This window comes from Podarcis tiliguerta (assembly GCF_965153285.1).
Source record: "Podarcis tiliguerta genome assembly, chromosome: 4".
Lineage (NCBI taxonomy): Eukaryota > Metazoa > Chordata > Lepidosauria > Squamata > Lacertidae > Podarcis > Podarcis tiliguerta.
In genome coordinates, this window is record NC_139537.1 from 31,100,097 (window position 1) to 31,125,700 (window position 25,604).

A 25,604-nucleotide genomic window follows, 5' to 3' on the forward strand; every position below is an offset into this window, starting at 1 on the left:
AGATTGACCGAGCATAAATATTTTCCACTTCGCTTTACTTACTTATTTACTATTTTAAAAAGCATAATAGAGCACCGTCTCTGAGCAGGAAGCCTGAAAAAAATACTAAGAGGTACAGGTGTTTTAATGACCTTGTATGGAGAGTCTAGATGTAGAAACAAAAAAGGGGATTATGGTCTGAATGATTGGGCAGACTGTGTATCAGGAGTGTGAAGGAAACAGAGCATTGTTTGGGCATCAGTTTCTTGACCCAAGCCTTTGTTGCAGGTTTCATAATAAGGTAGCTTCTCATAATTAAATCTGGAGAAAGTAACAAATGTGAATAGAATGTGTTTAAGAGATAGCTTTATTGGAGCCTCCCTCCACCCCCATTTTAGACATTTGTTGCCTTCAGTAAGATTGTAGATAGATACTGAAGAAAACAGCCCAACCCTTTTCTTATCATGTACTGGAGATGACAGACTGCAGAAACCCAATGGCATTTTATAAAGCATCGCAACAAGAACTGGGACTTGCCAGGTTCCATTTATCTAGCCAAGAATATAATTCTGTGATCTATCCCAAGGAGATTTTCAACAGAGTCTTACACTTACTGTCTGAATTAATGATACTGCTTTTTTTCCTTAGCCGTGACAAAAGCCACTCTGCACTTTTATACATTATGTTAAAGTTTTTTTGTTGTGAACATACTCTATAAAAGCCCTTTCTGCTTCATCATTTTGACAAGCCAATTCCACTAAATCTTCCATGATCATCATGTTCTCTTTTTAACTTTTTCAATTCCAGAAAACAGCAAACATTTCTGAGTTACAAAGCACCAAACAGCTACAGACTCACTTGCTATAAGGTAAGTCATCTGTGTAGAAGTCTGTAACAAAAAATGTAAAACCAAGTGCATTTCCAGTTATCAGCTGTACACTTAGCTTTGACAATTATGAAGAATCCATGTCTATTCAATGGGACTTGTCTCCTTGGTCTGGTAGGCACCCTTTGAAAATAACATATTATGAAACTGTTAACCTTGATAACTTTGGATCCCTCAAATTTTTTCCCCTGTTGAATTTACCTCTTCGAAGAGTTGTAGACTCAAAATGCCTGTGTCATAAATTATTTTTCAGTTGTTTGGTTTTCTTATTGTTTTCTTGGCCCTTTGACTTATAAATTACAAGGCCGAAAGTGGCATCTCACAAAATACATTTTTTAGGATGATCAACCTTAACTCTTGCTATAGTGAAAAGAACTTTTTCTGAGTTGATAGCAACATTAATAAGATCCCAGCCTTCCTTGAATGTTTCCAAGTGAAATGTCAGCTGACAGATAACTGCAGCTCACATAGCATGCATACTTGTTTACAAGAATTTGAAACCTTTGTATTTTCCGCTAACGTGTTTTTCCATAATGCAGTTAGGTCTCCTTGTTTTGACAAGAAAGGATGTCACATATGACCACAGCAGTGTTTGATTTTTATGTAGTAACCAATCAGTTATCAGATGCCAATTTAGGGGAGCTTGATCGGTTTGCCTGCACTGGGTGCCAAGCTGAGAGGGTGCCACAGGGGGCACAGCAACAGTGACAAACAATGGAAGTCGAGAGGTGGTAAAGTGCCAAATTTTGGCATTGCACAGAGCACTGCTGAAATTTTAAAGCCCAAAGTCTGCCACTGCAGTTATCTTCAAACAGGGGACATGATAGACAAGGCAGTGGATGCACGAGACTTATGAGCTCTCAGCCTAGTGCAACCACTAGTGCAATCACTGGTCCAGTCTGTCCCCCGCACCAGGTCTTACTGCCGTCAGCCTTACTGCTCTTGCTGCCATCAGAGCCCTTACACGGCACAGCTGATTGCTGCCACTACCACACTAATCACTTGCTTTACCCCACATCCTACCAGACATGCTTTACCTGGCAGGTGTGAGCAACAGTGCTTAAGGGATCTGAGGCAGTTTTTAAGTAGCCAAAATGGCTGGAGATCAGCAGGCTTGGAAGAAACACATGATTTCCAGAAGTAAAATTTAAAAAAAAAACAATGTGGAGGGCAGTGGGGAATGGGTGAGCATCATGGAGGACAGAGCATGCTCAGTGGCTTTGGAATGCTGGGTGACTGTTTCGATGGCTGAGATAGAAAACTAGGAAGGAGGGGAAATGCTAGAGGGCATAATTGACAGGATGCAACACAGCAACATTTTCTTATGGACCTTACTTGTGTTTTGAATACTGGTGGCTCGCTAGCAACAATGGGACAAGAATGTTGCCCTCTTGCCTTGCTTGTGGACTTTTCAAGATGCATCTGGTTGACCATGGATGAGAAAGAGTGTGATAGCTGGATTACAGGATTTGATCCGATCAAGAAGCTCTCTTTCTGTGTATAGGAAGTTGACCTAGAAAAGAGGTGTGCCCTTCAAATGATGAGCAGGTCTCTGATGTGTTTTAGAGATACGTTTTCCCAATTCTGCATCTCCACTCAGATGTGTGTCTAGGCAGTAACTTTCCCCCCATGACTTTCTTAATATTACAGTGTTTTATATTGCTGCCATACCGCATTCACAAGTGCTTCCACTTATGAATAGAGTTTTGTGATATCTGGGCCGGTTACCAGGCAGCATGGAATTCAAAGCAGTTACTTTCTAATGCAGAAAGTATAAGAAGAGATAGACAATTGGTTGCTGATGATACCAAAAAATGAGCATCACATATAGTAGGAATAATTTTAAATTACAGAATAGCAAATCACATTTGTGAGTAAGTGTTAAGAAAAAAATGGGGAAAGAGGTACATTAGACAATTCTGCAGTTGCAAACACAGGCATGCACCATAGCCATGCTAATATTTTGGAGTATCAATCTATGCACATTTAGACATTTCCATACCCTGAATAAGTTTCCTTGGGGGGCAGGGAGGAAAGGGAAGGATTTGTTCATATATACCAGACATGGGAAGTCATTGTCAACACAAGGCCCACATTTCCCCACGGACAATTTTCCAGGTGTAAAGGAACAGACTTGACAAGACAACAATCTGGGATAAAAATTGGCCACAACTTCAGGCTTTGAATGTAATTCAAATGTAATTCCATCAAATGTAATGGAATGTAATTCCATTCCAGCCTCCCGCTGGAGGGCTGAAATTTTGAACAGGGTCATGCCAAGGATTCTGGCCACCCCCCAAGGCGCTAATCTATGTAGGTGGCCATCCCCGGGCCGCTGCTGGAAGCTCTGTGGCCAGCTGCAGGGATATAACTCCTGGCTGCCCTGGGAATTGAGGGCAGTCTGCAAGGGCCTGCAACCACTGCCCACCTGTAGCAGGGAAAGTGGTCATTATCACGTTCCAGCCCAGCAACAACACTTGGGTATGAAGCAAGGGGAAGGGTGTGGTTTGGGGCGAGTTCCAAGGGGTATATAGAGAGGCTTGGAGTTGTGGCTCCAGGCAGGCTTGTGGGTTGCCTTCTGAGTCAGGACTGCTCTGTGATTAAGCCAGGTCTGTGCTTTCTTAACAGGGAACCATATGTTGTACCATATGTTGAATCTCTTCAAATGTAAATGGCAAATGATATAAGACAACCTGCAAAGTAATACTTCGGAATTTTCTACCCATAAAAATGAAATACCTGCTTCTGTGAAAAAGGGCTCCAAATGTACAGTGCTGCTGTTTAGTTAGGCAGAAATATCTGCAGAAATAATTGAGGAGGTTTTATACATCCCTCCCCCAATGTGGGCATTTTCATCATTTGAAATACAGGATTTCCATTGAATTGACGAGCTTTGCAACAAATACCTTTGTTACTATATAGCTTACTTATAAAAAAAAAAAAGGAGCCTGAATGGGGTGAAAAGTGCGTGAAGGCCATCTATACAGCATTTATTTTTCAGAAATAAAACAGCTTATTGATTTGGAGAACCAAAGATCTAGTTAGTTCACTGCTTCAGCTTCTGCTCGGTTTATTTCCCTTGTTTAAAACAGCAGAAGCACTGACTCAGGCCATTACTTTCACTGGGTTGTTAAGGTTTTCTTAATGCTGACTTTCTGTTCTGTAGCACCACAGAAAATATCCTCCTAGCTTCTAATCACTGTAATAACTAACCTTGAGGAGTCATTAGTGTGGGTTCAAACAATATCCTATAATAAGTGTGCTCTGAGGAAGTTGACATAGTTTATCTCCTCGATTCATATTCTTGTGAAAATAATGGGTTGGGAAATAACATTGGTGTTTTTCTTGTACCATACGAAATCTTGACAAGCTATGTTGATATTTTCCTCTCCGATATTGGGTAGAAACACTTTGTTAGACAATATTCCATCTACAAAATTCATACGTTCTAAGTTGGAGATGGGTTGTGTTGAGAAACAAATGCAGGCATGCCAAAGCCCTCTCCGATGCCAGTGAGTGCCTAGATTCCTTACGGAAGCTATGTAAATGGTTCTATGATTAAATTCAATTTTCTTTCCTTCACCAATGAATAATGTGGCAGAATTCTACCAGTGGTAACCGAGTATCTTTTCTTTGGTTATTGTGTAAGCTTCCAGAGGAGTCACTGAGTGGAATCGTCATTCTGCAGCAGGAAAGTTATTGCCTCCGGTATGCAACCAGTAGTAAACAAAGGCACTAGTTGTAGACATGCTTCTGTAAAAGTGATCATTCCAATTGTAATGCAATACCTGTGACAGGTAAACAGGTCTTCTTCTTCTTCTTTCTTTGGCAATCACTCGTAGCCGAGTAAGATTGTCTTCCATGAACACAGTTTTAACGGTGAATCCATAAGTGACTGTGGAGGCCAATTATGGATCCACACATCCTTCCACAGTGGGGACATAGGTTTCTGGGCTAGAGTTGATCACGGTGAGGGGTACAGGTGATGGGTAAACAGGTATGGTCAGTCAGTCAGAGATGCTTCTGAGCAACATGTATGTATAGTGATTTTCTTTACGAGCATCTTTTATACATTATACACACCACACATTTAAAGCACTCTTCGGACACTTTAACAGGTATGACTTTCCCCAAAGAATCCTCGGAACTGTAGTTTGTTAAGGGTGCTAACCTCACAGATCTTTGATTTCCATCACCCTTAACAAACCATAGTTCCCAGGATACTCCATGACTTCTAGACTGGTAGAAGATTGTGAGTGTGAGAGAGCACCAGTTGCCATGTTACTGCAGAAACAAAAAGTCAGACAAGATCCACTACAGGGCAGGCCCAGGAGGAAAAACTAGTGGAGCACCACTTGTCACCACCAAATCAGACATTACAAATTAGGTATTAAAAATGGTAACATTCAGAAAGCAGCAGGAGAACATTTCACTCTTCCATGACTTCCTGTAGAGTCCTAAGAGTCACTGTTATCCAACGAAGAGGGAGGCTTGAGCGGAAAAGCTCAGGCCTGGAATTCATTAGCATATTTGGTTCTGTGGAATCTCATTTTAAATCCTTGGGATGGCTAGCTTGCTTCAAAAATAAATTATCCCTCTTTTGGTGTTTGTTTACACTATTAGTCTTGCTTCCTACTCATCACCCTAGTGGCAGTTATTCAGGAGTGGATCCACCCATACTGACTTCATCTTCTAGTCATTCGATTGGATTTTGCATTCATTTATGCTCTGTGACATGCCCATTGCTGTCACTTTCACTGTTTGGTTCTTTGTAAAAATCATCATACATTTTTCTGTTTTTACTTCTGTCTCAGGGTATATAAACCTACACACTTAGAGTACGGTACATCTGATAAAATGGGATGTATCCTATGAAAGATTATGCCACAATAATGTTTTTTAAGTCTTTAAGGTGGCACTATATGTGGTCTTGGCTTTTGTCTTTTTCTGCAGCTGTCTAGTGTATTTCCCTTTTTGGAGTTTTGTCATTGTTGCATTGTTTTACTACTGCTAACCTCTCTTGCTCTGGATTACATATAGAAGCTAATAACAGTGGTGAGTTACTTGTAGAATCAAGGGAATTGTTGCATATATTAGGACAAATTACAAAGGCATCACAGCATTCGCATGCACTCCACTGACCCTACTTTTGCTCAACACTGTAGTCTTTCAAAATAAAGACAAATAAGAGCAAAATTATTTTAATAGTGATATTTGTTTTGTATCTTGTTTTCTACCCGAGAGGTATAAACAGGAACAGAATGAGGTAAAAGTTTTGAGTCCAGGAAATTTTAGATCAAAAATTTCTACTGAAAAGGTTGGACACTTTCTCATTGTGTGATATTAACTTAGTTCCATCTCACCTTCCTATAGCCATGCAAGCAGTCCTCTGCCCCCCCACCCCCAAAAAGCATTCTTATAAGAAAATTATCAAAGTACACTGGTTTTACTGGTTCCCTCATGGGGAATCTTTACTTTCCCAAAGGAAAGTATAATTACCAATAAGAACCAATCAACTAATGACTTAATATATCTCCCAGGGTCATTTCCTCACATTAGTAACCTATTTATATGAATTACTGGACCTTTAATGTAATTACCTTATTATTAATAATAAATAACAAGCAACATTTCAATAATTGCTTTTATTAACTATCAGCAAATGTGCTCATTAGTACTTTGTGTGCCAACTTTTCAGTACTTAGTGCTCCTATTAGTCATATATCCAGCTTGCTTCAAACGAGCAATCCTATTCTTACACTACACTTGGACTGGAGATATGGCTCCACTAGGCTGGTGGATCAGCTGCCAAACCCAATGTGTACTCATCCTAGAAAGGGAGGTAGAGAACAACTAAAAAAGACAAAAACAAGACAGAAATGACCACACCCGCAGCGGCCCTAGAAACACGGCCACATTGTGGTTGCTGCTGCTGTTCTTGTTAAAATTTCCATACAACCCTTCATCCCAAGATGACATGGTGATTTGCTACACACACACACACACAGAGAGAGAGAGAGAGAGCATAATAGCAATCAAAAACAAGGCCCCCACAGTTCAAAAGGTCATAGATTGTTTAATCAGTCAAAGGCCTGGCAGAAGAGGAATATTTTTTCCTCTTAAAGGTATGTAGTGAAGGCGCGAGACGAGCCTTCCTGGAGAGAGCATTCCATTAGCAGGGAGCCACTCCAGAAAAGGCCCGTTCTTGTGTTGCCACTCTCCAGACCTCTCACAGAGGAAGCACACAAAGAAGAACCTCAGATGCTGATCACAGGGTCCGGGTTGGTTAACATAGAGAGAGGCAGTCCTTGTGGTATTGTGGTTCTGAGCCATTTAATTGTTTCACTGAAACCCCTTTTTGTGTACCTATTTATATGGGCTGGCTTCTATTCTGTGGGGTATATTGTGCAATATTGTTCCTCATGTAACAGGATTATTTGTTTTAATATATATATTTGTTTGGAATGTTAAACCCCTCATAAAATTGTAAATAAAACTGATTGATTTATTAATGGCTAACAATAGAAAAGAGGCATACCAGTTTCAATAGATAATAGCTCTTCCTTCCAAATTTCTTTACAAAGGGTTTTGGGGGTTTTTGCAGCTAGTGTCATTACAAATTATAATTAATACTATATCCTGTCACTGTTAAATCAAAATACTTTCACCAAATCAGGTAGCTGACTTATGAGTAAAGATAAACTTAACTCCTTGTGGTGCTTTCTTCAAACTTTCTTCATTCACAGTTATTTCAACCTTCTTGCCTGCACAAGCAGTGATATGATGCTTCTACAAGAGTACTCTCCAGCTCTTTCTTTGAAGATGCTTTTCTCAAAGGTGCTTTGCACAGAGCCTTTCTCTTGATTGAGGATTCTTTTTAGACAGCTGGAAATTCCTGATGGATGTTAATTGGAGTTCAGTTTGAAGATACAGAACTGCTTTTATTGCATCTGTCTTTCATTGATTTCTGTGAAAACCATAATTAGACTTTTTTGTGGGTGGAGATATCCATGGAATGTTTCAGTTCAGTGCCTTTATCCATTTAAAAGATGGACTTTATTTTCCTTTGTTTTTCTTAAAGCTGTATCAGTCAGTTTTATTGAGAATGTGGATTCTTTCACACTTTGCCTCTGTGTGGAATCATGTGTACATTTGAATTACGTTCTACTGAATCCTCATACAGTCACTTTAGATTCTTAATAAATATTTATCTTGTGCTTAGTAAGAAGATAACAAAATTCTTTTTGGTCACCTATTGTTAAGGAAGAAAACTTAAAGATGTTCAGATACAGGTATCAAGCACAAAAATAATTTATTTAACTATTTGAATTCATAAACTTATTAAATCAATTTGATACAGCATTAAGTCTTCACCCAGAATAAATAGGGGAAGTAACATAACTTAGAAAGGACGCTTAGAATCGTAGAGTTGTAAAGGATCCCAAGGTTCATCTAGTCCAGGCATGTGCAACAGGTTGATCGCGATCTACTGGTTGATATTGCCAAGAAGTTTCTGGTCGATCACGGGTAGATCTCTCCCCCTAAAAAAAGCTCAACAACTCTTCTCTCCCCCCCCCCCCATAAAAGCTCAAGAACCATGGGCAATTGCACAGAGAGCTCCTTCCTTCTTGCCGACAAAGAGCTCACCAGTATGTGTGTGAGTTTGTGTGTGTGCATAGGATGGCTCCCCTTCCCTTGAGGATGTAACAGGGATGCTGCCCTGTGCCTATCAGAGACTGGATCCTAGCCTGCACCCCGCTTGGTCAAATGGGGATGAGACTTGGGCAGAGCCAGGCTGAGACTTGGGCAGAGCCAGGGGGCGAATCCGAGGGCTGACCATGGGCTTCCCTGGATCCGCCCCTTGCCCATTTAAGCAGCCCACACCTGGGATAATCCCTCTTCCTTCCCCTGCCAGTTTCCAGTGTGGATCTCTGTAGGTCTCCTGCATTGTGACTGGGAAGGTCTTAGACCTTGCCTGGGATCTCATCCTTCCTCGCCTGCCCGCTTCTTGTATCCACACTGCATCGTGCCCACAAGAGATGAACAGGCGTCTGTCCCAGTTTCTGCATTTGCCGGGCTTCGTCGTTGCAAGGGAGATTGGGAAACTGAGTTCCCTGGTATGGTGAGTAGTTCCTTTGCAAGGGGTGAGGATCCTGGGAGACTCAGTTTTTCAGACATTTGGCTTGACTGAGAGCCAGTGTGGTGTAGTGGTTAAGAGCAGTAGACTCATAATCTGGTGAACTGGGTTCGCTTCCCTGCTCCTCCACATGCAGCTGCTGCGTGACCTTGGGCCAGTCACACTTCCTTGAAGTCTCTCAGCTCCACTCACCTCACAGAGTGTTTGTTGTGGGGGAGGAAGGGAAAGGAGAATGTTAGCTTTGAGACTCCTTCGGGTAGTGATAAAGCGGGATATCAAATCCAAACTCTTCTTCTTTCTGTGTTTGTGTGGGGAAAAGTTTTTCTGTTGGCTAAAAAGCTGTTTTTTGAGGCTGGTTTTGTTTGCTGCTTACATAACGTGGCCTTCAGTAATCAAAGAATTCAGGAATTGGATACCAGCACTATTGGGCCCTTCATTGATTGTTGGTGCATTTTAAAACTGAAGCCACGTGGGGCCAGGAGTCAGGCACTGGTTGGGTTGTTATTTTCCTCTGCCTTCTGGGTGGGCATGCTCTTGCTAAAGTTTCCAGTGCTACTGCTTTAAATAATAAAGGAAAATTAATTAAAAGGAATAAATAAATATTTTTAAAAAATAATCATTGTACATTTTAAGTTAACAAAGAGGGTAATTGAGCCATTGGTGCTTCAGCTTTCTTACGTGGGGCAGGTCCCAGCCTCCATTGGGGGTGGCATTGTTTTGCAGCAAGGTTTGATTTCAAGGTGGTTTGTGTGTAGCTTTGGCTTGTGTGCAGCTTTGGTTACCAAAATGGTGACTCAGGTGTCACACTAACAATGGATGAAGGCATGTATTTTTTAAGAAATCTTGATAGGTAGGTTAAAGGAGTGAGCAAAGGAGTTTGTGTGGCGTACAGTTTTGTGAGTGCTTTTATGCAACTCTCTCCCAAGAAATCTCTAAAAGTTTCTGTTGTCCACCGTAAGAAAAGTATTTTGACAGTGCTCCCCCCAAAAAGGTTACCAAAATTAGTCACCCACTTTTCCTGCTCCCAAGAAAAGGTCAACGATGAGCTGAACCCCCCCAAAATGGGGGTAGATCACTGCCAGATTTTAATTCTGAAAGTAGATCACAGTCTTTTGGGAGTTGGCCACCTCTGATCTAGTCCAACCCCTAGCACTGCAGGTCTCTCAACTGGATCATATCTTACAGATGACCATCCAACCTCTGCTTAAAAACCTCCAAGGAAGGGGAGTCCACCAGCTTTCATGAGAGCCTGTTCCACTGTTGAACAGATCTTATTGTCAGAAAGTTCTTCCTGATGTTCAGTCAGAATCTCCTTTCTTGTAACTTGGAGCCATTGGTTCGAGTCCTACTCTCCAGAGCAGGATAAAACAAGTTTGCTCCATTCTCCATGTGATAGCCCTTTAGATATTTGAAGTGAGCATTCTTTGGGCTGTCAACCAGCTACAAACCCACCTAGCAATCACTTTGCCTAGTCCACATTTAATCAGCTTCTCCTCAAGAATATCATGGGGGACTTTGCCAAAAGCCATACTGAAATCAAGATACACTATGTCCACTGCATTTCCCTAATCCGCCAAGCTTGTAAGGCTATTAAAAAAATAATAATCAAAAATCCATGCTGGGTCTCAACAATCAAAGCATCCTTTTCTAAGTACCCACAGACTGACTATTTAATTATCTGTTTTAGGACTTTTCCTGGTATTGATTTCAAGCTATCCAGTCAGTAGTTACCGGGCATCTTCTCTCAACCCCATCCTTTTGAAGATGGGGACAACAACCCCTTTTGAAAATTTGATCCTTGACCCGTAGGCAATCTGTCTAAATCTTAGCATGTAGTGTTACGTAGAACTCACCACATCTGATTAAAGAATCCACCACCGTTAAAATCAGCAGACCTACAGCATTCAAAACAGTGTGAATCAAACTCTTAGCAGCCTGATTCTGAAAAAACAGTCAGGCAATTTTACTGTGGAGATTCGAGAGAAATATCTTCTAGATGAGTTCACTGACACAGTTCAAACTGTCTGTAGTAAAGAAAAGAGGAGTGATAGGGTAAAGAAGAGTTTCCTTTTATCCTTTTTTCTGATTGATCCTACTTGCACAGAAATGAATATTATTATTATATTTTTACAGATTTCAGCTAGAGTAGATTGGTCTCACAGAAATGACCGGATAATTTAAAATGTTAATCACTGCTGTTCAGATATTTCATTAGTCTATTTTAGTCAATATTACTATTAATACACATGAGGCATGTAATTGCACTGTGACATGTTAACAGCAGTCAATGACAGACGACCAAATTTTTACCTTGCCGTTGTAACAGGAAGGAAGTCTCATAATGCATAATTGCTACAGGGGAGGAAAAAAAAAAACATTTTAAACTAGCCTTTGTGTCACACTCTTTTGTATATTTTGCATAATCTTTCTATCGCAGAATGGCAAGTGAATCTTGTCCAGTTCTGTCGCTTCTTGAGGCTCACAAGGGAAGCAGATAGTATCTAGCTCAGTTAGAGAGCATACAGGACCTTTGGCAGTTCCTGCCAAAGCAGCGAGTATAGATACCGTCTTCAGGGAGCTAGAGCCAACTGAAGTCTTACGCATGCTATCCAGACCTGGAGTGTGGTAGAAGCTGGCTCACACTTCACTTTGCAGTCTGTGGGTTCTGCCAGACTGAAGAGAAAGAGGTACTGCAAGGGTCTCGTCTCCCGAATTATAGGATGGTGGCAGGGATGTGTGCTGCAAGCCTGACTGAGCTACAGGCAGTTCATCATCTGAAGCTCTCCTTCATGTGCCTCTTCCATGTGAAGTCTTGAGGGTGGCAACATGAGGACGAGCCTTTTCTGCAGTGGCTCCCTGTTTGCAGAATGCCCTCCCCAGGGAGGTTCGTCTGGCACCTTCATGATATATCTTAAGTTGTCAGGTGAAAACGGTCCTCTTCAATCAGGCCTTGGAGCTGATTAATAGTCTACGGCCTTTTAAATGTGTTTGTGGGAGGAGTTTGTTGTTTTGTTGTTTTCGTTTTAACTATTTGTGTTTTTGCCTTTTATTTTTATCTTGTGCATCGCTTTGAGCTCTTAGGATGAACGGCAGTATATAAGTCTAAACAAACAAACAAACAAACAAACTCCACTACCACGCATAGCCAGGTCCCTAGGTGACGACACTTTGTAACAAGTAACAGGTTAAGCTGCCTATGCAGTTTCTTATGAGTCACGCAGGACAGTTCAGTAGGATCCTGGCTAATATAACAGTGAAAATAAAAAATATTATATAATATATAATATTAAAGGTAAAGGTACCCCTGCCCGTACGGGCCAGTCGTGTCCAACTCTAGGGTTGCGCGCTCATCTCGCTCAAGAGGCCGGGAGCCGGCGCCGTCCGAAGACACTTCCGGGTCATGTGGCCAGCGTGACGAAGCTGCAGCTGGCGAGCCAGCACCAGCGCCGCACACGGAAACGCCGTTTACCTTCCCGCTATAAAGCGGTACCTATTTATCTACTTGCACTTAATGGTGCTTTCGAACTGCTAGGTGGGCAGGAGCTGGGACCGAACGACGGGAGCTCAGCCCGCCGCGGGGATTTGAACTGCCGACCTTACGATCAGCAGGTCCTAGGCACTGAGGTTTTACCCACAGCGCCACCCGCATCCCAATATATAATATTATATAACAATATAATAGTGAATATTGACTGTGATAGTTTCATTTTATCTATAGCCAGTCTCTTTGGTTTTCTTATTTCAGTTGGGGTCTTCCTTTGTCCTGATTCCTTCACAGCAATATAAACCTACATAAGGGAATCCTTAGCTTTCCTAAATTATAGGTTAGCTTATAATTCAATCATGGGGTAAGAGAAATAGTAACTTTTATGGATAGCACATTAAATGTTAGTCCACATGGTCAATTCAGAAGCATGAATTATTATTGTTCATTAATCTACGGAGGTAACAATTTTATCCACTAAAATCCTCAATTTAATTTTGTTGTAATTGTTTCTGACTGTGTCACACACAGGGACATTTTTCTTCCCATAATCAAAATATTTTTAGGGCTTTCTTTTTATTTCAAATTGGAAAGATCTAGTACCTTTTTTTAAAAAAAATGCCATCTCTCTTTCTTAACTATATAGGGGACACACACACACACACAGAGAGAGAGAGAGAGAGAGAGAGAGAGACATCAGTTCATAGGACTGTATCCAGTGTAGCAGTAAGTAAAATCACTTCATGTTATACTTGTCCTTGGGAAATGTTTTCCACCAGCAGAACACTGACATGGAAGAGAATGCATGAGTAGGTTGCTGGTAACCTCTTTGTTGTGAACCACCCTGATATCTTGTGAACTGCCCTGAAACCTGTGGGGATAGGGAGGTATATAAATTTTAACAACAACAACAATAGTCCAATAGACAGTCGAGTCTGTTGTGCAAGAAGCTTCACATCTGTTTCATTGGACTCCTCTGTTGTGCAACATTAAAACTCACCCATCCATTAGCACAAGAGCCCTTTCTCTTGTGGACAGAGAAAATTTAAAAACAACCCATCTTTCTAAAGCACTGAAAAACCTGAATGCACATTGTACCTGCTAACTGAAGTAGGAGCCTTTCTTTTAAATCAGAACCAGTGAAGGCGGTGAAGGTCCTGTGTGAGTGTCTGGAGGCGGTTGGAGGATGGATGGCGGCTAACAGATTGAGGTTGAATCCTGACAAGACAGAAGTACTGTTTGGGGGGGACAGGAGGCGGGCAGGTGTGGAGGATTCCCTGGTCCTGAATGGGGTAACTGTGCCCCTGAAGGACCGGGTGCGCAGCCTGGGAGTCATTTTGGACTCACAGCTGTCCATGAAGGCACAGGTCAAATCTGTGTCCAAGGCAGCTGTTTACCAGCTCCATCTGGTATGTAGGCTGAGACCCTATCTGCCTGCGGACTGTCTCGCCAGAGTGGTGCATGCTCTGGTTATCTCCCGCTTGGACTACTGCAATGCGCTCTACGTGGGGCTACCTTTGAAGGTGACTCGGAAACTACAACTAATCCAGAATGCGGCAGCTAGACTGGTGACTGGGGGCGGCCGCCGAGACCATATAACACCGGTCTTGAAAGACCTACATTGGCTCCCAGTACATTTCCGAGCACAATTCAAAGTGTTGGTGCTGACCTTTAAAGCCCTAAACAGCCTCGGTCCAGTATACCTGAAGGAGCGTCTCCACCCCCATCGTTCTGCCCGGACGCTGAGGTCCAGCGCCGAGGGCCTTCTGGCGGTTCCCTCATTGTGAGAAGTAAAGCTACAGGGAACCAGGCAGAGGGCCTTCTCGGTAGTGGCGCCCGCCCTGTGGAACGCCCTTCCAGCAGATGTCAAAACGATAAACAACTACCTGACATTCAGAAGACATCTTAAGGCAGCCCTTTTCAGGGAAGTTTTTAACGTGTGATATGTTAGTGTATTTTTGTTTCTATGGAAGCCGCCTGGAGTGGCTGGGGAGGCCCAGCCAGATGGGCGGGGTATAAATATTATTATTATTATTATTATTATTATTATTATTATTATTATTTTCTATCAATGAGTGCTACCTACACAAATTAGGACCCTGGAAGGATTCAAGTTGTAAATCAGGTGGTGAATCTACACAGATATGCAGTTTCAAAAGCTACTGCTCCATATGTGAGGGGCCAACAGAACAGTATGACCTTGGAGTGGGACAAAATGCATGGGCCTTGCACCCCCATTTATATATCTGTTGTTTCTTTTTGCCGATAACTTTTGAGTAAGTTTTCAGCAGTTCACACATTTACTATTAATTGCTATATCGAAAACAAATACTGTGTTTTTACATTTGGGAACTTGTGTTTAGGTTCAATTATTCAGCTACTAAAAGATGCTTAAAAAATAAATAACATTGTCAAGTTTAATTGGATCTCTCTCTGTTTTGGCTTCATGAAGCATTTTACATTAATTTCAAACTGAAAATATATGACATAAGAGCAAAGGGAGGCGTATCGTACAAGTCAGATGATTATTCCACTTATTGCATGAAGTACTGGAAAGAAGTTCAATTTTCATAGATTTAAATTTTTGTGCATATTATACAATAGCAGTGTGTCCTGGAGTTATCTACCATGTTAATGCAATGTAATTAGGTTAAGTATGTCTCTGGTGGAAACAGTGCTGTATGATTTTTTTCAAAGTTACATCCTAGCATTTTAATGGGTCAAATCCTATTCTTTGTTAAAATGAAGTCCATAATGTTGTCGACAAATAGGAGTATTGAATTTGACCTTGTGTCTCTTTCTGTTGCATGATTTTAATAGGAGATGAATCATCATTTTCTTCACTTCAATAGTCCTCAGGGCCAACCATATCATTAGGCAGAGTGAGACTACGATTCTAGGCAGTGGATATTGGGATTCATGACAGGGCAGGTGCCAAAATATCTTGGTTGGCCTTGAATACAGAACTATACAACTTGGCTTATGCTACTGGTGAAAAGCATTACTTGTTTCCCTGTTCCAAGCAGTAAAAGGTTCTAGGGCAGCCATTATACTCTTGTTTCTAGGTGCAAAGTTTTGTGTTGGCCTCTTCTTTAATATAACTTTTTGATTACCTATTAGTATTAGAAACATTCACCATCGTGCTGATGCATTTGTTAATTATGTGCATTGATCTCCATTGTTATAAAAGATTTTGTGCACAAGCTGAGAGTTAAGAAGGGCGTGTATAAGAAATGGAAGAAAGGGGGAATCACAAAGGAGGAGCATGCATGAATAGCCAACAGTTGCAAAGTGAAGGTCAGGCTAACTAGAGCTCAGAATGAGCTCAGGCTTGCAAGAGAGGTTAAAAATAATGATAAAAAGTTTCTTTGGCTATGTCCGAAGCAAGAGAAAGAACAAGCAAGTGGTGGGTCCTCTGTGTAGAGAAGACAGACAGAAGACGGAACTTTTCAACACCTACCGGTACTTTGCCTCTGTTCACCCAAAAGGAAAGTGATGCCCAACCTGGTGATAACAGAATAAACGATGTTAAGGAGGGAGCTGCGGCCCAAGCTAAGAAAATAGGTAGTAAGGGAAAACCTACCTATTTATTAAATGAATCCACATCACCAGGGCCTGATGAGCTCCATCCAAGGGTATTAAAGGAGCTTGTGGATATAATCTCAGAGCCTTTATCTACTGGAGAACTGGTGAGGTCCCTGCAGACAAATGTTGTCCCCATCTTCAAAAAACGGGGGGAGAAGATCCAGGTAACTACCACCCAGTGAGCTTGACATCGATACCAGGAAGGGACCTAGAACAGATAATTCAACCGTTGGTCTTTGAGCACTTAGAAAAGAATACTGTGATTACTAAGACTCAGCATGGGTTTCACAAAAATAAGTCATGTCAGATTAATCTCATTTCTTTTTTTGAAGGAGTTACCAACTTGGTGGATCAGGGAAATGCTGTGGACATAGTGTATCTGTTCAGTAAGGCTTTTGACAGATTTCCCCATGATATTCTTGTGAGGAAGCTGGCAAAATGTGGGTTGATCAAGGTAACGGTTAGGTAGATTTGTAGCTGGTTGACTAACTGAATCTAAAGGGGTTGGGTTGCCACCTGTCATGGATGCTTTAGTTGCAATTCCTGCATTGCAGGAGGTTTGACTAAATGACTCTTGGGGTCCCTTACAACTCTGCAATTCTATTATTCTAAGCCAGTGTAATAGGTCATTTTGGGTTGGTATCATTGTATGCTTTCACTTTTCCTATATCTTTAGGCTTGTCCACACTTCTGCTTGCCCTGCCATTTTCACCTGGGGAAAGCTGTTCTTTACCGCTGAATCGGAGCAAGCATCAATTGGGTTTTCTGTGGATTGATGTTTGCTCCAATTCAGTGGTAGAGAGTAGGTTTTCCCAGGGAAAGCAATGGGGCAAACGGAAAACCCTACCTAGAAAGCACAAGGCAATGGATTCATCAAAGCCCAGATTCATCAAAGTTTACTGCTATTACCAGAGCAATAAGGCATGACTCATTAATATGCAGAAAGTACAAAAGGGAAGGAATAGCATCCAATATTATATCATAAAGATCAAGTAGGCCTAAATAATAGCTAGCCGATGACTGTCTTTCCCCAAGGCAACAAAAGTGACGGTTTTCTTTTATCCCATCCTTCCAAATATGGTTGATTGGTCTTCTATGTTATGCTGAATCTAGCATGTACAATGATTTCTATGACCACATTGCAGTCTCAACCCACATTTAATGTCTGCTTGAATAAGTTGCCTGTAGCAAGGGTATGCAGCAGATTGTCTGCTTAACAAGAGGTACTTTGCCTATGTTTTATAGCATTAGTACGGTGTACTCCATCACACTGTATAGCTCAATACACACACACACACACACACACACACACACACAATAGAACCATGTAGAACACACAACCTCAATTAGTAGTTGCAGGAGATTATTCCCATTTCAAATAGTGAATGAGACTATGTGTTGACTCTGCTCAAAAGCTGCCAGTTGAAGATTCCTTGCTTTATAGTCACCCATGCTGTTTTGGAGAGTTTATGGCCTCATTTGACACTATTATTATGCTGTCACTTTCTTGATGAAGATGATTCAAAACTCAGTCTCATGGACTGACATTTTCCCTTTCTATAACATACCTGCTGTATTTCTCTCTCTCTGTTCTAATATTGAAACCTTCTAGCTACCATATAACATCTCTTCTGGCTTGTCAGTCCAGCTATAGCTTTATTCATCTTGCAAGCTGAAATGCAATTTCTGTGATCTCTCACTCTCTGGGGCAATCAATATCCCATGCCTTCAACATGCCAAGCTTTCTTCCTTCTCTGTGGCTATATAAGCATATCCTCTCATTTATTTCTGTGTCCCAGATTTTCACCAACGACACTAGTGCAAAAGATTACACCGCCTCCCAACACCCCATCACCCCATTCCTCCTGTTGCTGCCAAAGTTCAGCAACAATCTTGTGCACTGGCTCTGCACCACAGGACTGATCCGGCCCAGGCAAGATAAACCTTGCTGACCCCTGGGCTAGTATATACTGAGCAGTAACTCCCTATGATGCCTTTTTGTGATTTAGCACGAGGGAATAAGAAAGCCAGAAGAGCTCCATCCTGAGGGGTATTAGGTGTGAAAAGCAAATATGTACAATCAGAGATGGCAGTATCATTCTATAGCAACATCTTATTTTGGAGAATGGCATTAGCATTATTTTAGGTTTTTAGCGTTGTGGACTATCAGATTCTGGAATATAATGACAAACACTACTATAGGTAAATATATATAGACATAGATACAGATACAGGATTAGAATTGCATCAAAGAAGCTCAGGAAACCTTTCTGAGAGAGTATTCTGCAACTGCATCAGCATCACTGCCAATGCCTACCTGTTTCAGCTTGGTAGATGGGGGCACCTGCAGAAAGCCCTCCATTGAGGATTTTAATATACCAGTCAGTACATACTGGGAAAGGCCGGCCTGCAAACACCCTGTTCCAAAGCTGCAATGGACTTAAAAGATAAAAACCATGTATCCACGCTTGCTGTAGATGGGAAGGGCTGCACTGGGGGCAGGGGAGGGCTATGGATTTCTTTATGTGGATTTTCGCAGAGATCCACCTTTGCCTTCTTAACACATTTTATAATGGAAACCTTGCAAATAAATAATAAATGCCAATATTTAATAAAACAAAAATTAGGGAAATTTTTTTTGTGTGTGGATATATATACATATATAAAGCACACTTAAATGCATACATATATGGCTGAAATTGCATATTCAGCCTGTTGCTAACTTTCCTTTCAAATAATAGCTGCAGGCGGCCATCCCATTTTTAATAACACAGTAGACCTGCAACTTTCACACATTTAGCTTGTGCTCATTCATCTTTATGCACTTGGCTATTATTATTTTATTATTAAAAGGGCGGAACATGGGCCGGCATCAGGGTGATTTTATATGGTGTTTCTTAATTATTTTCACCCCATAAAAATGAATGTATGGTGTGTACGCCACTCTTCTCCTAGTTCTTCCCCCTTTTATATCTTTAATTCTTCCTCATTATATTGGCCCATTCTGCTGGTTAATCTGGAAGACTTGTTGCAGATGGGAAGTAAACTTCACATCTGAAACTGCATTTCCGTTTCTAGACTGTGTATCAATGGGAACTGAAGACCCCATAGAAGGCAGCATGCTTTACATCTAATGTGACATTTATTTGATGGCAGAAGAAAATTGATTCAAGTCCCACCAGACCTTTGCCATCATGTTTTATGTATTTATCCAGCAGTGGTGGTTCATAATGTCCCTTGACAAATCCTATTATTCCATCGGCAATAAAGTGATAGAAAGTGCTCAGCATCTTGAAATGTGTATGTTTTCTTAGCTGTTTCTGAGACATACACATAGAAAAGGAATGATGTGGGGTATCTGCCCATAGAGATATTTCTGAGGTACTGCAAACTTATTTTTATGAACATCTGGGGAGAAAGACAGGGTTTTTAAAATGCTGTGTTACATTGATTCAAATGCAGACTATAATTTTATATTAATCTGTATTTTAAAAAGCTGTAGCCAAAATTCTAATAAATGACCTTAAGGCAATTGCTGAGTTAGAGAGAATTTGCTGTTCAAACCTATCTTATGCTATTTGTCAATCTTGTGCGTATGGCTTATGCTGTTCTTCAGTCTTCTAAATCAGCCAATAATGGCAAAAATTATGTTTTTGCGGCACAGGTTATATTTATACAGAACTGCAAAACAAACAAAAAAAACAAAAACCAACAACAGCCAAATCAAAACAGATTCTAAGCATTTTGATGGATATTTGAACTGTCTCTTCTTTGACCCCCTTGAATACACATCAGAGTAGATATTTTCTGAAGTTGGATATAAATTTTATATTTGGGCCGTGATTAATTTTTGTGAGATTGCATTTTTACTGCAAAAGTTCTATTTCAAGTTAGCTGGGACAAAAATATTTGCAAGAATCCCTCATCAATATCTGGTTTTGTACATGTTTATGCATATTTATATCCATTGCTGCTTGCCCACCTTGCCACAGTGTTGGGACAGTTTTGTTAGTCCTAGTGCTGTGCAGCAAAATGTTTGCATCCATCCAACTCTTCTCATTCAGAGTTGGAGCAGAATGCGGATGGAGATGTGCATTCAGATGCATATATCTAAATAAACACCCACCTTCTCAGTGGCTGCTCCCAGACTTAGAAACTCCCTCCCTAGAGAAGCCAGACTGGCTCACTCCTTGTTGTCCTTCCCCTGGCAGGTGAAGACTTTCTTGTTCCAACAGGCTTTGGGGAATTGTTTAATTGCTTTTAATTATGCTTTTTGATGTTTTTAGCTGTTCCTATTTTTATTTGTAAGCCACCTTGAGTGCCAGCAGGGGGAAAGGTGGGGAATGATGATGATGATGTAATACAGTGTGAACAGATGACAGGCTTATTAGCTTGCATGGTGGAATATGCATTTATTTATATGAATATTTATATACTGCTATATCATTAAAAATCACCTTGGTTTATAACAATATAAAAGCATAAAGCCAAACATTTAAATCACAAAAAGTTAAAAGAAATTAAAAACAAACTTAGGCCTTTCAGAATACAAGTGTTTAAAAGTTGGCACAGAAGGTGCCCACATATACCATCTACATGATGTCTCAATGAAGTGTGACCAGTTGCCTAAACTCCACACACAGATGCATGCCTCACTGCAAAAAGTTTGGTATCATTTTACAAAGCAGTACAAAAATCGCCAAAAGGGAAGTGTCCGTTTCAGCACTAATTCCACTGCAGATGCATCACTGCAGAGGCATGTGATGATAATTTTGAATCTGTATGAAGCATGAAGAAATTCCTCAAAGGTATTTGTCCTCACTGCCCCAAAAATCTCTCTGCCTCTCACTCAAGCAACAACAAAACAAAACAAAATCATTTTACAAGCAAAGCATGCCTGTGGCAATTATGAAAGACATTTTTTAATGTTTTCATAGACTGCAATTCACTTAGGAGTAATCCAATAGGCTTCTATTGTATTTCAGGAAGATTGCTCCAGAGTGGTTTGTGGATTACATAGTGAGACAAAGCAACTCCTTCCATGCCCCCATTTGTATCAAGTCATACTGTCCTGTAGTCCAGAATACGAAGGATTGGAGCCAGAACATTGAAAAGCAGCTCACGTGAGGGTAGCTTATATGCACATGTATTGTGATTAGATTTGGCTTGTATGCAAATACCTAGGAGATGTATATGCCAAGCCAACCATTGCTGTGAATGAATTGACTGAGATACATCTCAGTAGCCTTGGAGTTTTGTTTTTCTTTTAAAAAGAAAACACAATTGGAGTGGATCAGTTGAGACATAAATAATAATGGTGTTGCTCCTGTTGGCACTGTTTAGGCATTACCTGAAATAATGTGCCCTGGTTTGGAGACTACATTCATATAGGGATGTTAGCAAAGAGAAGCAGGTTCACATTATAGCAGTGACGTTAATTGTGTTTTCATTTTGGATTGTTGCCCCCACTGCTATTTTTCTAGAAAAAGAGATTCCGGAACTTACCATAAACACCTCCCTTGTCCCCTTATAATGGCAATGGTGCCAACCTGGGAAGTTCCAGTGAGTTCTGGCTGGAAAAAAGCTCTGGTTGCCCCCTTGATGGGCAGAAGGGGGATACTTCTATTTTTTCACATATGCTAATACCTTCCTTTCATCTTGGTGGCCCAATTTTGGCACATTTTTTGTTGCTCTTATTACCTGAGTTTGCTGAGTTTGCAGGGCATGATGTAGATATTAAAGTCACCAAGAATAAAAGGAAGGAAGGAAGGAAGGAAGGAAGGAAGGAAGGAAAGAAAGAAAGAAAGAAAGAAAGAAAGAAAGAAAGAAAGAAAGAAAGAAAGAAAGGTGAGGATGATAGACTACTGCAATGTAAAGTACTAGACAGGAAGTAAAGATAAACATTGTGTAATTCAAGATGTAAAAGAATAAGTAAATGGTTGAGAGAAATTAAAATGACAGCTGGGGTAAAAAAATAAAAACCAACCCCACTGTTCTTACTTGGGGGGCAGGTGAATAATGAAATGGACCATAAGGGAAAAGAGAGAAATCTTCAAATCTGAAGATGTCCAGATTTTAGTTGGAGCAAAGCAAAAAAGCAAAACCTGATGAAAGTACAAGATCCTGCAAACAAGTAGCTCTATTAGAGTTAGAATGGCAGTTTAGAGCAACACATGAAAAGAAAGATGAGAGGAATGAAATACGAAGGAGATTGGCATTACTAGACTGAGAGATCGAGCCCAGATTTATAGAAATATCACCTTCTAGCAACAACAGATGAACAAGGCAAAACAGCAACTTTAAAGATTGAGGACGTTGCACCATGAAAGAAAGAAAAAAGGCCAGATAAAAAGACACAACCAGCACACACACACACACACACACACTTTTTTTAATGCTAGAAACCATGTCCAAAAGGCAGAAAGAATAGAAGGGGGGGGGGAGCTAAAGAAAAGCAGTCAACTTTTGTGTTTTTTTTAACTGGGAAGAAAGAGAACATAGTGAAAAGAACCAGACTTGCTTCACTATACTTCTAAGCTTGCGTCCTACCTCACATTATTGGCTTTCTATATGGGGAGTCAGGCAGGGAGTCAGTGGGTCATAGCTACTGATGTTACCATAGGATAAGTGGTTCTGTGCATATGGTGAAATATTGTTTCTTCTCACCAAGGTGCAGTTGCTGGAGCAGTCAGCCTCAAAGAATCATAGAATTATAGAGTTGGAAGGGACCCCCAAGAGTCATGATCAAATATAAAAATGCCTTGCATCGGGAATCAAATATTACTGTATTTTGAGCTTTCTCTTATTTTATAACAAGCTGTACATGCAGAATTCCTGTACTGTATTGTATATACAAGCTTTGAAAAGTGACCGAGAAGATACTTTTCTCCTGTATATTGCACCAGTTTTGTTTTGCTTTTAAGGGGAGAAATCGTAATAAAGCAGCTGAAGAGACCACAGTATAAAATAGGTGTGGAATCAAAATAGGAATTATCATTCACTGTCTTTCAGCAATACCTCCCACTGTAAAGGGTTAATGACTCTGGCAATTAACAAAGACATTTTAGATTACCATTTAACATGATCATTCCTCCTTTGCAAAGAGCGAGCAAGCAGATCCTAAGCTTTGGCTGGAGAATGTTCCTGGTGATTTTGCTGTGCTGAAGCCTGTGTTTAAGACAGAATCAGAAATATCTACCTGCACATTGAGAGTGTTTGAACACATGCATTTGTAAAACCTTAATGCATGTATCAGTAATGAAAATCTTAATTAAGGAAGCTGAATCATTGTCCATGAACGCTCTTTCTTCTCTAGTGAAGTCCTTTGTGTATTGCAGCATCTACCTGGCCCAGACAGACAGAGCTCTCCAAGAGCTTGTCTGGCAGATCTTCTCTTGATTATTAACAGCTAGCAAATAACAAAGTCTCCCTCTTCTTTTGTCTTGTTGCTGAGGCTGGGAACAACAGAGCACACAATGTTCTGTAGGATTTGTTTATTTTTGGAGCTTAAAAAAATCTGGCTTTTTTATTATGCCAGTTGGTTTAAAATAAAGCCGTGTTGATCAGGACTAATTTAAGCAGTTCTATAGATGCTGGAATTGAAAACAACGTTTCTCACACAGTAGTGTACTTTTGCATTTTAGAAATAATGCACTGGCAAGAGACTGGACTATATGTATAAGGAAACGGGTGATGAGTTTATATTAAGTTTTTACAAGTTAAAAGTTAAGGTTTCCACAGCAACCTACCCCTTTAAAGTCCATTTATTATGGGGGGAGGGGGGCTTTTCATGTAGCAGGCAGTAACAATACAGTATTGAAGCAAAAGGGATTTCTTTCAGCTATCTTAACAGGCTCTTTGTTAAATGGTTCCCATGTTTAGAGCATTGTACAAGGCTCAAAGTAAGATGCTTTCAAGAGTTATGGTGTGGAATAGGAACGTCTGCATCATATGTGGCTTCCTGGTCTGTGCTGTGTGAGTATCCCATGTGGTAAGCCATTTCCAGCTGCAGAGTAGATAGGAAAGGGCCAGTAATTCAGGAGATACCAGTTCCTTATATGTCCCATGAAGGAGGAACAGGTAGCAGGTGCTGGGGAATGCCTCTCTCTGGGACCCTGCAGAGTCACTGCTGGTCAGAGAGGGCATTACTGAGCTTGCCAGGCAGTGTAAGGTGACTGGCTTCCTGTTGTTTTTCTAGGTTTATCATTGGTTCAGTCTGGGTTGGCTACATTTTCATAGTCATTCCTTGGTACCACTGTGAGATTCAGTTATGTGCATCTTCTTGTTCTCTGCCACTTCACAAACAGGAAGCTATCTGCTATTTTTTATTTATTTAACCAGAGAGTAAGTGTGTACTCTCAGCTGGTTGTTCACTACCAACTTCTTGAGTCTTGTTTGCAATGGTGGTGGGGGAACAGAATGGGCAGATCCCCTTTGCACATTATCTGGTGGTTTTCCATGAAATGGTAAGGGAAAGAGAACACGGCGGAGGCAATACCTATCAATGCTAACTGGGTTGTTTGGGGTATTTTGGTGCTTCAGCCACCTTTTTTTTCTGAATATCTTTGGTTCGTGAACAACTTTTGATGTTTCTTTAAGGATGCTGAACTCCAACCACTAAAAACAGCATTTTTTTAACATGTTGCATTACATGCTCTGAAAGCATGTGACAAAGGGATGGGGTACCTGTGACCCTATGGATATGCCACTGTCTTCCCTGCATTGGACATGCTGCTTGGGGCTGCTGGAAGCTGAAGTCCAACAATTTCTGGAGTTCCACATGTTCTTCATCCCTGTGATACCGCGACCTTGCTGAAGCTAAGCAGGTCTGGTACTGATCAGCGCTTGGATGGGAGGCAACTGTACAATTCATATGTATACTAATTCCACAAAAGGAAGGCAGAATTAGGATGGCCACTTATGTACTCCCAAAAAAGAGGACAAAGATTTGTGTAAAATTTGCATGTTCTAATTTGCATATTTAGAAATAATTACTATAGTGGGTAGGGACACGGGTGGCGCTGTGGGTAAAACCTCAGTGCCTAGGGCTTGCCGATCGCATGGTCGGCGGTTCGAATCCCCACAGCGGGGTGAGCTCCCGTCGTTCGGTCCCAGCTCCTGCCCACCTAGCATTTTGAAAGCACTCTTAAGTGCAAGTAGATAAATAGGGACCGCTTTCTAGCGGGAAGGTAAACAGCGTTTCCATGTGCTGCGCTGGTGCTGGCTCGCCAGAGCAGCTTCGTCACGCTGGCCACGTGACCCGGAAGTGTCTCCGGACAGCGCTGGCCCCCGGCCTCTTAAATGAGATAGGCGCACAACCCTAGAGTCGGACACGACTGACCCGTACGGGCAGGGGTACCTTTACCTTTACCTTTTACTATAGTGGGTGGTGCGGTCCCCACCATGTACCTGCGCTCTGCTGCTGGCTGGGTGCACCCTGGTCGCCTCATTGAGGGCGCTCGCAATGGGCGGAGCAGGCAAAGGAGCCCCCATGAGTACCGGCCACAGATTGCTGATACCTTATAAATTGGTGA

The 25,604-nt window shown here is 41.2% G+C and overlaps 1 protein-coding gene across 45 annotated transcripts in view; it reads left to right on the forward strand.

Annotated features, from left to right (window-relative positions):
* ZBTB20 (zinc finger and BTB domain containing 20) overlaps nucleotides 1-25,604 on the forward strand; it is a 500,505-nt gene that overhangs the window by 339,159 nt on the left and 135,742 nt on the right. For 40 of the 45 annotated variants that reach the window (XR_014510328.1, XR_014510329.1, XR_014510330.1 and 37 more), the window contains one exon: nucleotides 787-847. The exons of the other annotated variants lie outside the window; for them this stretch is intronic. The gene's annotated coding sequence lies outside the window, so the exon portion shown is untranslated. The remainder of the gene's footprint in view (nucleotides 1-786; nucleotides 848-25,604) is intronic. 45 annotated transcript variants of the gene reach the window in all.